The sequence below is a fragment of the Parus major genome, chromosome 26, assembly GCF_001522545.3.
Source record: "Parus major isolate Abel chromosome 26, Parus_major1.1, whole genome shotgun sequence".
Taxonomy (NCBI): domain Eukaryota; kingdom Metazoa; phylum Chordata; class Aves; order Passeriformes; family Paridae; genus Parus; species Parus major.
Genome location: NC_031795.1, coordinates 4813470 through 4825495, shown reverse-complemented (window position 1 = coordinate 4825495; position 12026 = coordinate 4813470). Strand labels below are relative to the sequence as shown.

The 12026-nt window shown below is 52.8% G+C and overlaps 2 protein-coding genes and 2 non-coding genes across 6 annotated transcripts in view; 2 read left to right on the top strand and 2 right to left on the bottom strand.

The window, feature by feature from the left end:
- Nucleotides 1-5200, bottom strand: part of PIK3C2B (phosphatidylinositol-4-phosphate 3-kinase catalytic subunit type 2 beta) — a 23826-nt gene extending 18626 nt beyond the window's left edge. The window contains exon 1 of the mRNA XM_033519851.1: nucleotides 5164-5200. The gene's annotated coding sequence lies outside the window, so the exon portion shown is untranslated. The remainder of the gene's footprint in view (nucleotides 1-5163) is intronic.
- A 1699-nt stretch (nucleotides 5201-6899) lies between these two features.
- On the top strand, nucleotides 6900-6972 carry TRNAK-UUU. Its single transcript has one exon. It is a non-coding gene; the product is annotated as a tRNA-Lys (tRNA).
- A 184-nt stretch (nucleotides 6973-7156) lies between these two features.
- Nucleotides 7157-7229, bottom strand: TRNAK-UUU. Its single transcript has one exon. It is a non-coding gene; the product is annotated as a tRNA-Lys (tRNA).
- A 1006-nt stretch (nucleotides 7230-8235) lies between these two features.
- The window catches only part of MDM4 (MDM4 regulator of p53), an 18848-nt gene continuing 15057 nt past the window's right edge, over nucleotides 8236-12026 (top strand). Inside the window, exon 1 of one of the 3 annotated variants that reach the window (XM_015650738.3) lies at nucleotides 8236-8441. The gene's annotated coding sequence lies outside the window, so the exon portion shown is untranslated. Of the gene's footprint in view, nucleotides 8442-10307; nucleotides 10473-12026 lie in introns of those variants that run through there. The other 2 variants (XM_015650737.3, XM_033519882.1) reach the window with 2 other exon arrangements.

Here is a 12026-nt window from a genome sequence, read left to right as displayed (position 1 = left end):
TGGGAATGGGGAAATGGAAATGCTGCAGGGGTGGGATGGAATATCCCAAAGTCCTTTCCCACCCATCTGGAATCTCCCGGATAAGGAAGGCCGGGCTGGCGCTGCTGGCTCAGCCCTTCCTCCGTGCCTGGAAAAAGGGAAACGCGCGGGGGCCCAGCAGGGCCAGGGGTAAAAATAAAGATGTGGCTGCAGCTGCTGCTGCTTCCCCTTCCTCGGGAGCCCACGGACACCAGCCAGGCCAGGGGCTGAGCTGGAATCCCGAATTTTTTTCCCCAAGGATAAAATCAACCCTGGATTTGGGGAGGGCAGCGGGATCAGCACCTGCAGCTGGGGCTGAGCCACCCCAAACCCCCCGAGGCTGCCCCAGCATGGTGATTTTAGAAAAATTATCAATGATTTGAGGGAAAAAAACCCAGCCCCTGCCGGCAAATCCAGGGATTTTTAAGGCAGAATGGAAGAGATGGGAAAGGAAGGGATGAGGGGGGCAGCTCCAAGTTTTATTTCAGGAGAGGGAACCGGGAATGGCCTGGGACAGACGGGAAATTTCTGGATCTCACGGATTTTCCCCAGCACCCACCCCAGGGACTGCTCAGCTCTAAAAATCACCTCCAGTTTTTGGGATTTTGGGCAGGCTTGGCTCACGGGAGCTCCCATTTTTGGGGTTCAGACCAGGTCTGGCTCCAGTGCCACCCCAGGCTCTCCTCTGCCCCACACAGGGCTCTGTTGATGCCCCAATTTAGGGTAAAAAAGGGGCCACTCCCCCTTCCCAGTAATGACAAAAATTTTACTGGGAGCGCTGGGCACCACCGTGCCCATTTTGGGGAAAGCAGGAAAATCCTAAATCCCAAAACATCCCCGGCAGGAGAGGCCTGGGACCTCCCCCAGCCCCACAAGTGGCCCCCACACCCCACCCCAGTGACCAGTGACCACCTCCCTCCATTCCAGGCCGGTCCTGGGGCGTTTTTGTCACTCCCTGGACACGTTTGGATGGGATATCAGGAATAAATCCCAATCCCAAGGGCCCCCCTGACCCCGAGCTCTGCAGGACCAGATGGTTCCTAACGAGCTCCGCAATTCCCGCAGGATTTGTCCCTTCCCAAGTCCCTCTCAGCCCCCCAGCACCAGCTCATCCAGGGATTTTGGTGCTTTCCAGCTGGAAAAACTGGCTCCAGGGGGTGTTGAGAGGTTGGGAATGTTCCCTTCCCTGGCACTTCAGGCCCTGCTGGCAGCTGCGGCTTTTTCCTGGAAAAGCAGAAATCCCAAAAGCTGGAAGCCGAACAGAGGAAAATCTGCTTTTAACCCAAAAGCAATAAACTCAATTTTGTGGCTGACGAAGCCACAGCTCCGTGCTGGTCTCCAAGACAAACATCTGCATCCCGCTGGAGCTCGGAGCCGCGTGTGGGGCTGGAATTGCCACGGGAATGGGGCTGGAATGGGGTGGGAATGGGGTGGGAATGGGGCAGGAATGAGGTGGGAATGGGGCAGAAATGAGGCAGTAATCGGGTGGGAATGGCCATAGGAATGGGGTGGAAATGGGGCAGGAATGAGGTGGGAATAGCCACGGGAATGAGGCTGGAATGGGGCAGGAATGGGGCTGGAATTGCCACGGGAATGGGGCAGAAATGGGATGGGAATGGGGCAGGAATGAGGTGGGAATGGGGCAGAAATGGGGCTGGAATGGGGTGGGAAATGGGTCCTACCCCATGGAGGAAAGCCTGGCTGAGGGGTCTGACAGCCACCAGGGGATGTCACCTGTGCTGGGGACACCGTGAGCTGGTGGCTCAGCCCCTTCCCATCCCAGAAGGAGCGAGGATTTGGATAATCCCAAGGGAAAGCCCCAGAATTTCCCTCCAAGTGCCGGTCCAGGAGCAGGAAGCGATGCTGGGTCAGAGCCTCCCGCTTCATGGGAATTCCAAGGGAATTTTCACGGTGCCATCATTAAAGGGACCCATCCTGATCCCAGGAAACCTGTCAGGATCCCATGGGATCCCATGGCAGATCCCTGGCTCCCCCTGAGCTGGGATGGGATCCCAGTGACTCCTGAAGCATCCCCATCCCTCCCTTCCCCTCCTCAGGATCCTACAGCATCCCATGGCACATCCCTGGATCCCCCAAATCCAACCCTCTGGAAGCAAAAGAGGCCGGATTTCCCCCAAATCCCACCCCAACAGCCTTTTCCAGGCATCTCCCTTCCCGTTCCCCACTCTGTGGACAAAAAGCCGAATCCCAGAATCCCGGGGGTTGCACCCCCAGATTTCCAGAGGGGGTTTGGAGCTGGATCCCCACACCAGGAGCTGCCAGCAGGATTTTTCAGGAGAGCAGCAGGAAAGGCCTGGATTTTATCCCAATGATCCAGTCCCGCTTCCGACCTGTTTTGGAGGATTTTCCTGCTCCTCCAGCTGATTTTTCTCCTATGGACAGCCCAGCCCAGCCCGGTCCCAGCTCTCCAGAGGAGGCAGGATGTGGAGCTGGACGGTGCCAAAGGCTTTTCCATCATTTTCCACGGATTTCCACCCTCGGGAGGAAATCCTGCCCTGGAAAGGTTTGGGATGAGAGAATCCCAAATCCCCCAAGCCAAAAAAAGAGGGAGAACCTGAGCAAGGGACAGCGGAGGGGACAGCAGGACCAGGCTGGGATTTGGGGTGGTGACAGATCCCCCTTTTCCAAGAGAGCTGTGGCACCCCATGGTGTCCCTGTGGTGTCCCCATGGTGTCCCCAGCCTGCCCCAAGCCCGGAGCCACCTCCTGTCCCTGTCCCCGTGTCACTCCCACGCCAGGACTTTCGGAATCTCTCAGCCTGTCCCCGGTGCCTCCGGCCGTGTCCCCCGCGCTTCCTCCCCGCCACCCCAGGGAGCACAGCGGGGACAGCAGGGGTTGGAGCACTAAAAACACCCCGAAAACACAGAAAAAACACCCCAAAACCACCAGGAAAAACATCCCAAAACCACCCCATGAAACACCTCAAAACTTCCCCAAAAACACCCCATGAAACACCCCATAGAAACCCCCATAGAACACCCCCAAAACAACCACAGAAAAACCCCCAAAACACCTCCAAAACGCCCCATAAAACACCCCAAAAAACACCTCAAAAACACCACATAAAACACCCCCAAAATGACGCAAAAACACTCAAAAAATGCCCCCAAAATCTCCTCAAAACCGCCCCAAAAACATCCTAAAAAACGCCTTAAACCCACCCCAAATAGCCCTAAAATCACCCCAAATCCTCCCCCGAGAGCTGATCCATGTGGAGCACAGCTCGGGAAGCATCCCGGGATGGGATTTGGGATGGATTTGGGATGGATTTGGGATCCCCCGCACTGCCCATCCCTCATCCCGGCGCTCCGGGGCGGCCCCGGGGGATGGATCCCGCTGCTGTATCCATGGAAAACGCTCCAACCCCTTCCCTGTTGCCATGGGGCGCCTCTCCCGGAGCCAGCTGCTCCCACAGGCGAAGTGCCGGGATGCAGGGAGCACATGGATCAGCCTGGGATTCAAGGGAAACTCAAAATTCCCATCCCAGTTTGGAATTGGAAATCCCAAAAATGAGTCTCGAAAATCATGGAATAAGATTAAACCACCCTGAGAGGGTTTCATTTCTGGAGCCACAAATGCATCCATCAACCTCAAATCCAGCAAATCCAAACCTCTGGAAGGAAATAAAAGGATTCAGGGAGGACAGGGATCATCCCAGGGATGCAGGAAAAACTGGGATCGTCATCCCGGGGATTCAGGAAGGATCGGGATCATCCCGAACCCTTTTAGGGCCCCATAATCCTCACCAGATCCATCCCAGCCTGGAATGGGAAGCAGCTCCTGGGGCTGCTCATCCTGTGGGATTCCCATGCCAAGGACACAGGCACGGAAAACCGGGATGGGATTGGGAATGCTCCTGGAGGGATCCCTGAGCCTTTCCAGTCCCTGGCCTTGCACAGCCCTTCCCATCCCGGGGTATCCCTGTGCTCTGGCTGTCACATCCCGGTGTATCCCGGTGAATCCCGGTGTATCCCGGTGAATCCCGGTGAATCCCGGCAATTCTCCCACGCGGAGCACCTGCTCCCACTGCAGCAGGCAGGGAATGCCCGGCAGCAGGCTGGGAAGGGCCGATCCTCTGGATCCTCTGGATCCTCTGGATCCTCTCCCCAGCCTCCCTCTGGAATTTGGGAGGCCAGGAGGTGGGGCAGGTGCCTGGAGGTGGGGCGGTTATCCCGGGAAATCCGGGATAGGCAAGTTCCCCCAGCCCACAGCTCGCTGTTATCCCAACCCTCCCGCTCTGGGAAGGAAGGATTGATTTTCCTGGGAGATCCGGGCTCCAGGCAGGTTTCCCCATCCCACAGCTCCCTGTTATCCCAACCCTCCCGCTCTGGGAAGGAAGGATTGATTTTCCTGGTCACGCTGGTGCTCGCTGAGCCGGGCCCGGATCCCGGGAACAATCCCAGCCGTGCTCGGCCTCGCACACACAGGCAGGGAATCCATGGAGCTCCCTCTCCCGAGGGGAGCAGCTCCCAAACCTCTGGAATTTGTTATCCAGGAGCGTTCCTGCAGGTTCGGGATCCGCAGGAGCGCAGGGATCCTCACAAGAGCCTCCTGCCCCTAAAACCGTGGGGTTTAGGGATGGGATGGAGCAGAACCTCACACCACGGCTGTCCCTGTCCCTGTCCCTGTCCCTGTCCCTGTCCCTGTCCCTGTCCCTGTCCCTGTCCTGTCCCCAGCCCCGATCCCAAGGGTGCCATCCCTCCCCAGGCCAGGCAGGTGGGGAGCAGAGGCTCCAAAACCAAAAACCAAGACCAGAACCATTCCAGGATCCCGTGATCTCCATCCCTTCCCTATTTCTATCCCCCCCGTCCCCTTTGCCCAACTCCTCGGGCACCATTTCATTGTTCCGCTCATCCAAACCCCCCAAATTCCCTCTGCCCGGGGACATTCCGAGCCCCCCTCCCCTGGCGAGGGCCAGCCCCGCATCCCCCCCGCCGCTTTTGGGGTTCCGGGAGCAGCACCAGGATGGACCCGCAGCTTTCGGGAAGCCAGCGGGACCCTCATCTCCCCCCCGGGAGGGGAAATTACGGACAAACCAACCCACACTGAAATAAAAAATATCATTTTTCAGCGGGGAGAGCCGAGCGGAGCCCCTCGCTCCCTCCGCTCCCAGGCGCGGCCCTACCTGCTCCGAGCGGCGGCGGCGGCGGGGCCGGGGATGCGGGAGGAGCCGGAGGGATGCGGGAGGAGCCGGAGGGATGCGGGAGGAGCCGGAGGGAGGCGGGAACATCGCGGCGGAGGCGGCGGACAATGGCGGGCGCAGCGCGGGGCGGTGCGGGGCCATCTCCCGGCCGCGCTCCGCATTGCACGGAGCCCCGGCCGGTGTCCCCCGGTGTCCCCCTGAATGTCCCCGGGGTGTCCCGCATTGCACAGAGCCCCGGCCGGTGTCACCCTGTGTCCCCCTGAATGTCCCCGGGGTGTCCCCGGTCTCCCTCCGCATCGCACAGAGCCCCGGCCGGTGTCCCCTGGTATCCCACTGAATGTCCCCGGGGTGTCCCGCATTGCACAGAGCCCCGGCCGGTGTCACCCGGTGTCCCCCTGAATGTCCCCGGGGTGTCCCCGGTCTCCCTCCGCATCGCATAGAGCCCGGGCTGATCCCCCCGCTGTGTCCCCTGCTGTGTCCCCCGCTGTCCCCCGTTGTCCCCGGCCACGCTCCGGCTGCCCCACGGAACCCCCGGGGTGCTGCCCCCGCATTCCCGCATCCTCCTTCCCTATCCCCGCGTCCCTCTCCTGTCCCTGCGCTGTCCCCGGGCTGCCCCCGGCTCTCCCCATGGAATCCCGGCGCTTCCCCCCTCGTGTCCCCGCATCTCCCCTGTGGGATGGCCTCGCCCTTGTCCCCATCCTCGGGGACATCCCTGCTATTCCCCACTGGGGATGAGGGAATGTGGGAGCTCCTTTGGGGCCGGGGTGCCGGTCCCCAGAGCCCCCCGGACACTTTGTCACCGCAGCAGCCCCGGGCTCGGGGGACAGGGGGACACCCCGAGCCGTGGCAGAGGTGCCGGGATGGGCTTTCCCCGGCAGACAGGGAAAACGGCATTCCATCCCTGGAATTCTGCTCACCGGGAGCCCGCGGGTCGCAGAGATTATCCCGGTGTTACGAATCCCAGAGTATTATCCCGGCCTTCCTCAGGATTCCCCTGGAGGGAGGGTGGAGGTTTCCTGGGATTCACCGGGAGAGCTGGGGGTCCCCGGGTGTGACCCCATGTCCCAGCAGGCCCCAGCCAGCCTCGTGTCCAGGGACACCAAATCATTCCTGGTCCTGGAATGGATAATTCCCTGTCCTGGCACGGATCATTCCTGGTCCTGGCACGGATCATTCCCAGTCCTCCTCTTGCCCTTTGAACCCCCAGACTCTTCTCCGGCTCACCCCACTTTGCTAAAGGGAGAAGAGACGGGGGGGACCCCCAGAGCCGGCAGTGGGGACCCCCCTGTTCTCCCAGCCCGTGGGGAGAGGAAAGTGCGGGATCAGTGGAATGTGCGGGATGAGCCTGGCACTGGATTCTTGGGATCCGCGGCCGTGAGGCTGGGGGCTGCGGGGGGCAGGCAGGGGGTTCAATCAGGGGGGATCAATCGGGGGGATCAATCGGGGGGTGCAGAGAGCGGGTTGCAAACAGAGGTACAGGCAGAGAGGGTTCAGTCAGGGGCAGGCAGGGAAGGTGCAGACCCCAGAACTGTGGGGTTCAGGTGGAGGGGATCAATCAGGGGGTACAGGAGGGGGGTGCAGACTCTGGGGCGCAGATTTGGGGTTCAGGTGGAGGGGTCACTTAGGGGGTGCAGGAGGGGAGGCACAGATTTGGGTGCAGCCAGGAGAGCACAGCCCGGCACAGGCTGATACCCAGCAGCGCCGCCTTTTGTAGCAGAGCCCGGATAGCTCAGTCGGTAGAGCATCAGACTTTTAATCTGAGGGTCCAGGGTTCAAGTCCCTGTTCGGGCGAATCTCCCTTTTTCAATAATCTTTTATTTTTATTGCCCCATTATTATTTTTTTCCCCCAAAATCCCTTTTCCACACGCGCGCCACGGCCGGCGCTGCCCGCGGAAGGGTCCCGGCTGTGCCTGTGGAGAGTCCTGGCAGGAAATAAAAAAAAAAAATAGAACGAATATATGGAAAAAGGAGAGCCGCCCGAACAGGGACTTGAACCCTGGACCCTCAGATTAAAAGTCTGATGCTCTACCGACTGAGCTATCCGGGCTCTGGGCAGCATCACTTCTCAATGCTCTTATCAGCGTACAGCAGGATGATCGCTCCTGGCTTTTTTCCGGGAATTCTGTTCCCTCCCCCCGAGTCCAAACACATAATTAGATAAACTATTCTAATTATTTCTGGCCGGCCGTGCAGTCGGCCACAAACCCAGAGCATGGCGGAGGGTTGTGTTGCTGGCACCCAGCGGTTCCGCTCCGGTCGCTTCCCAAGAGAATCCCGTGCCGGGATTAGCTGGGAATTTTCCAAACGTGTGGATCCCAGCTTGGAAGGGAGCTCTGGAAAGAATTCAGTTCACCCCTGCGACAAGGCAGTCGCAGTCGACCTGGAGCAATGACACGGGAAAGTGTGGGTTTTATAACGAATGTAGCTGGATATTCTAATATCCAGGTGGGTATTCCAGGGAATGTCCAAATATCCAGGTGGGATTTAAAGTAAACATAGCTCAGCTCTAGGACACAGGGACCTTGAATATTTTGCCAGCTCAGCGATGTCTACATAGACACACATCGATATTTTGATTTATTCTGTTCTTAAGGCTGGATAATTCTAAGGTGTCCTTGAGTCAGGGATGTTTGTGCTGCCTGTTCTGCTGATTTAACCTGAAAATATATAAAGATCTCGCATCAAAGAACATCCCGACTTGAGATAATATTTTATTTTTCCAGGCATTCCGTATTATTTTCATTCACATTTATCACTAATTATTATTATCATCGATTTTTATTTATTGAAATATGTTATATTGCATAAAATATTACAGCAGGCAAAATATTCATTATGTATTATGTATTATGTATTATGCATTATGTATTATGTATTTATTATTTATGTATTTATCATCAGTATTATTTTATGTATTTACTGTTTGTATTTTATATAATAATAATTTTAAATCATAATAATTTTAAATAATAATAACAATTTAACAATTAAACTTTACAATTAATTCCATTTTGCACCGAGGCGGAGGGCGCACCGCTCGGGTCCTCCAAGCCGCTGGGGGGCGCCACACACGCAGGGCGGCACCGTGTCCCTTCTAGCAACACATCCCGCTCCCTCTCTATGGCCCCGCCGCCATGTTGGCCGTGAGGGGAAGCGGAGGCCCGGACCCCGCTAAAATGGAGGCGCGGAGCCCTCAGGGGGTGTAGGGGTTCCTTCCCCTCCCCGACCCCCGGCCCGGAGCCCATGGAGCGGCTGTAGGGTGAGCACGGAGCCGAGGGGAACGCGGGGGTCCCGGGGGGAGTAGGGCTGAGGGGGCGGTGAGGAGCAGGAGGGGGGGCAGGAGGCGGTGCCGGCGGGAGGGGCCTGGGGCGGCGGGAGCAAAGATGAATTTTTATCTCTTCCCAGGAATCTCTGGGACAATTGGGATTGTCCCGCCTGGAGAAGGGAAGCTTCGGGATGTTTTAATTGTGGCCTGGAGGGAGGCGGCGAGAAAGATGGATGGGGAATATTTCCAAAGGCTGGGAGCGCCAGGAGGAGGGGGAAGGCTCCAGCCTCACACAAGGCAGGGATAAGTGGGATTTTGGGAATAAAATCCTTCCCTAGGAGGGGAACGGATGGAATTCCCAGAGAATCCGTGGCTTCTCCATCCCTGGAAATGTCCCAGGCCAGCTCGGAGCACCGTGGGATTGTGGAATACATCTCTGCCCGTGGAATTGGATGGATTTCAAGGCCTTTTTCAACCCAAACCTCTCTGTAATTCCAGGATTTCACCTCACAAACACCATCCCACACAACACCAATTTTGTTTATTTAAGGCCAATTCTTTTTTTTTCCTCTTCAAATAGAGATAAATCCAAATCGGCACCTTCAGGAAGCGTTTCCTTATCCCAAATTCCTGGAGGGATTTCGGGGAGATTTGCAGAGCAATTGGCTCTTTGTGACTTTCATTGAGCACTTTTGGTTTTCCTCCCCCTTTCACAACCAAAAGGAACACTTGCAAAACATTTTTGATGTGTTATCTTTTATTTAGCCAAGCTTTGGGTGGCATTTTTTGGGGGGGAAAAACCCAAAATTCCTGTCAGATGCATAGTGCCAGCCGCAAAATTCATCTCAGGTACAAAATCTGAATTTTAAAAGTAATTTTTTTTTCATTAAAAAGGCTAAATTTGAGGCGTGAAACCCCTCTGATAAGGACAAACTTAATTAATTATCAGTGGCTTCATGATTGCGTCAATGCCTGTTTAAAGCCTTCCCTACAGGGTTGTTTTACCTAAAATTACCAAAAATCCCAATTTTAATTTCAATATTTTCCTTTTTTTTTTTGAAAGCTGAAAAAATTACTCTCACCTGAACCCAACTTCTGCTGTGTTTTTTAAACGGAATTAAAAATCTTAATTTTAACTCGACTTCTCCACTTGAGATTTTTAGTTAAAAAAAAAAAGCTGCGGTTTCATGGGGGTTTTTGGTGGCTCTAAGAAGAATTTTTAGTCGTAAAAAAGAGGCAATTTTTGGTCATAAAAGTGGCAATTTTTAGTCATAAAAAGAGGCAAATTTCACTTCCCGTGGCGGGGGTGAAATTTTAGAGTGGAAAATTTGCTCAGTTCATGACTCGGGTGTGATTCACGATTTCCTCTGGAGATTTTCCTCTGCTCCTGGGACATCTTGAGCACCTCAAATCCCCCCCGGAGTTCCATTCCAAGTTGGGAATTTAGAGGTGAAATTTAGGATTGGAAATATCCCAAATTTCTGGGCTGGCCGAGCACGAAATTCCCTTTTTTCTTTCAAGGAATTTCCACCACGTGGGAGCTTTTCAGGTCGGTTTTATCTTTAAATTTTATGATTATTTTTTATTTTTTTTCCTGCCTGGAAATATTTTTAAAACTCGTGAACAAAACCTTAATTAACAGCGAGATGAATTTCTAATGGAATGTGAATATTAATGAGCGGCAAGCTGCCAGGAAAAAATATAAAAAATAATTTCTGTGGAAAACTCGGGAGATTTTGGGTGCTGAAAAGGTTAAAACTCCTCTCCCTCAACCCTGGGGCAGCAAAATCCTTTTCCAGGAAAGGGGAGGGAGAGGAAATCCAAATTTTTTCTCCTTTTTAAAGCTGATTTTCACCCCAGCCCGGCCGTTATCTCTTTCGGTCCCTCCCTCCCTCGGGCGAGGTTTGAAAAAAGCGATTTTTAGCCAAACCTTCAGCATCCTCAGGACATGGCAGAGGAATTATCCCACGGCAAAATCCCGGGATAATAATCCCAGGATATTCCTGCCGGGCAGAGAAAGTCAAGGTCGGTAAATCCAGCTCATTTTAAGTGTTTGTTTTCAATATTTGGTGTTTTTTTTCATCAGAAATCAGTTAAAATTTAAGGAAAATTAACCGGGAAGGGATTAAAGTGTTGTAATTTGAATTATTTCGCTGCTCCTCACAAATATAAATATTTGATGTGCTCATTTTGAGAGGTTTAAGGGCATTTCATGTTCAATATTTCGTTTTCTTCCCTCAGAAATTGGTTAAAATTTAGGGAACTATTATCTGGGAAGGGCTTGAAGCTGTTATAATTTGAATTATTATTTAGAAATTCGAATGTTTGATGTTCTTGAATCAACCCTTCCCAAATATTTAGGGATGGTGGATTTTCGGGAATGATTTTTTTTCCCCATGGAATTTCCATTTGATTCCATAGAAATGCTGTAAAACCCCTCAGAATTCTCTCCCAAAATCCCGAAAAATTCCTTTTAACGCCTGGGGCAGGGATTGAAGTTCCCAGAGCTCCAAATTGGTGCTGAAATTCTGATTTTTGTGATGTTTTGAGCTTCCAGCCTGTTTTGCCTGAGGCAGGAATTTGATTATTTCCAAAATATTAATTTCAAACTCATCACGTGCCTGAAATTCCTGATAATTGCAGTGGGAATAAATTCATTTATCCGGGAAAATTCCCTGAAAAACAATTCCAATTTCACCTTGCAAATGCCGAGGCTTTGCGTTTTCAAAAGCCATCTCTTTTATTTCTAATTAAATTCTTTTAAATGAAATAAAAATTTATTAATCTCATTTATCATTATAACCAAAATTCAGCTAATCCACAAATTAAAAATCCCAATGAAAACATCCTCAAAATTCCAGCTGCCAGACAACTCCAGGAGTCAATTTTGGGAATTCTTTTCCTGCTTTAACCTAAATATTTTATTTTTATATTTGGTTATAAATGAAAACCCGGTTTATAAATAATAAATCCGGTTTATTTGCAGCCAGATCCTTACAAAAATTGACATTTTAATCTCAATTTCTGCTCTGGGCAGACACAAATTTTGCCACAAGGTCAAGACTTTGAGCCAATTAAAGTTGTTTTTTCCCCACTATTTAATTGACAAATAATTCCTGGTTTTTCCAACTTTTCCAGCCCTTTTTTAGGGAAGGATTGAAGTGGATTTGAGGGGTGATTGTTGAGGTGAAGCTGATTTTTGTGAGCTGTGAAAAATTGCGATTTTTTTTTTTTGTTTTTTTCTTGGTGGTTCTTCCAGGAAAGGCTCTGGCACCTGCTCATCCAGGAATTCTGTTAAAATTAATTTATTCCCTGAATCCAGGCAGGTTTTTTTGGGAATTTTTTAGGAAATCAGGGAGGTGCTGATTGTGGCTCCTCCTTTGGGAATGAATGGGAGCTGCTGGAATGGGGGGAATTCCTTTGGGATGTGACTCAGCTGCTCCTTCCCCAGCTCTGAGTCAGGAATTTCACACTCTGGAATGTTTTCCCTGATTGAATCATTCCCTGCTGGAATTCCAGGGTCACCCAGCTCCACCTTTGTGTTCCAGGGACATTTCCCCATCCCAGGCTGCTCCAGCC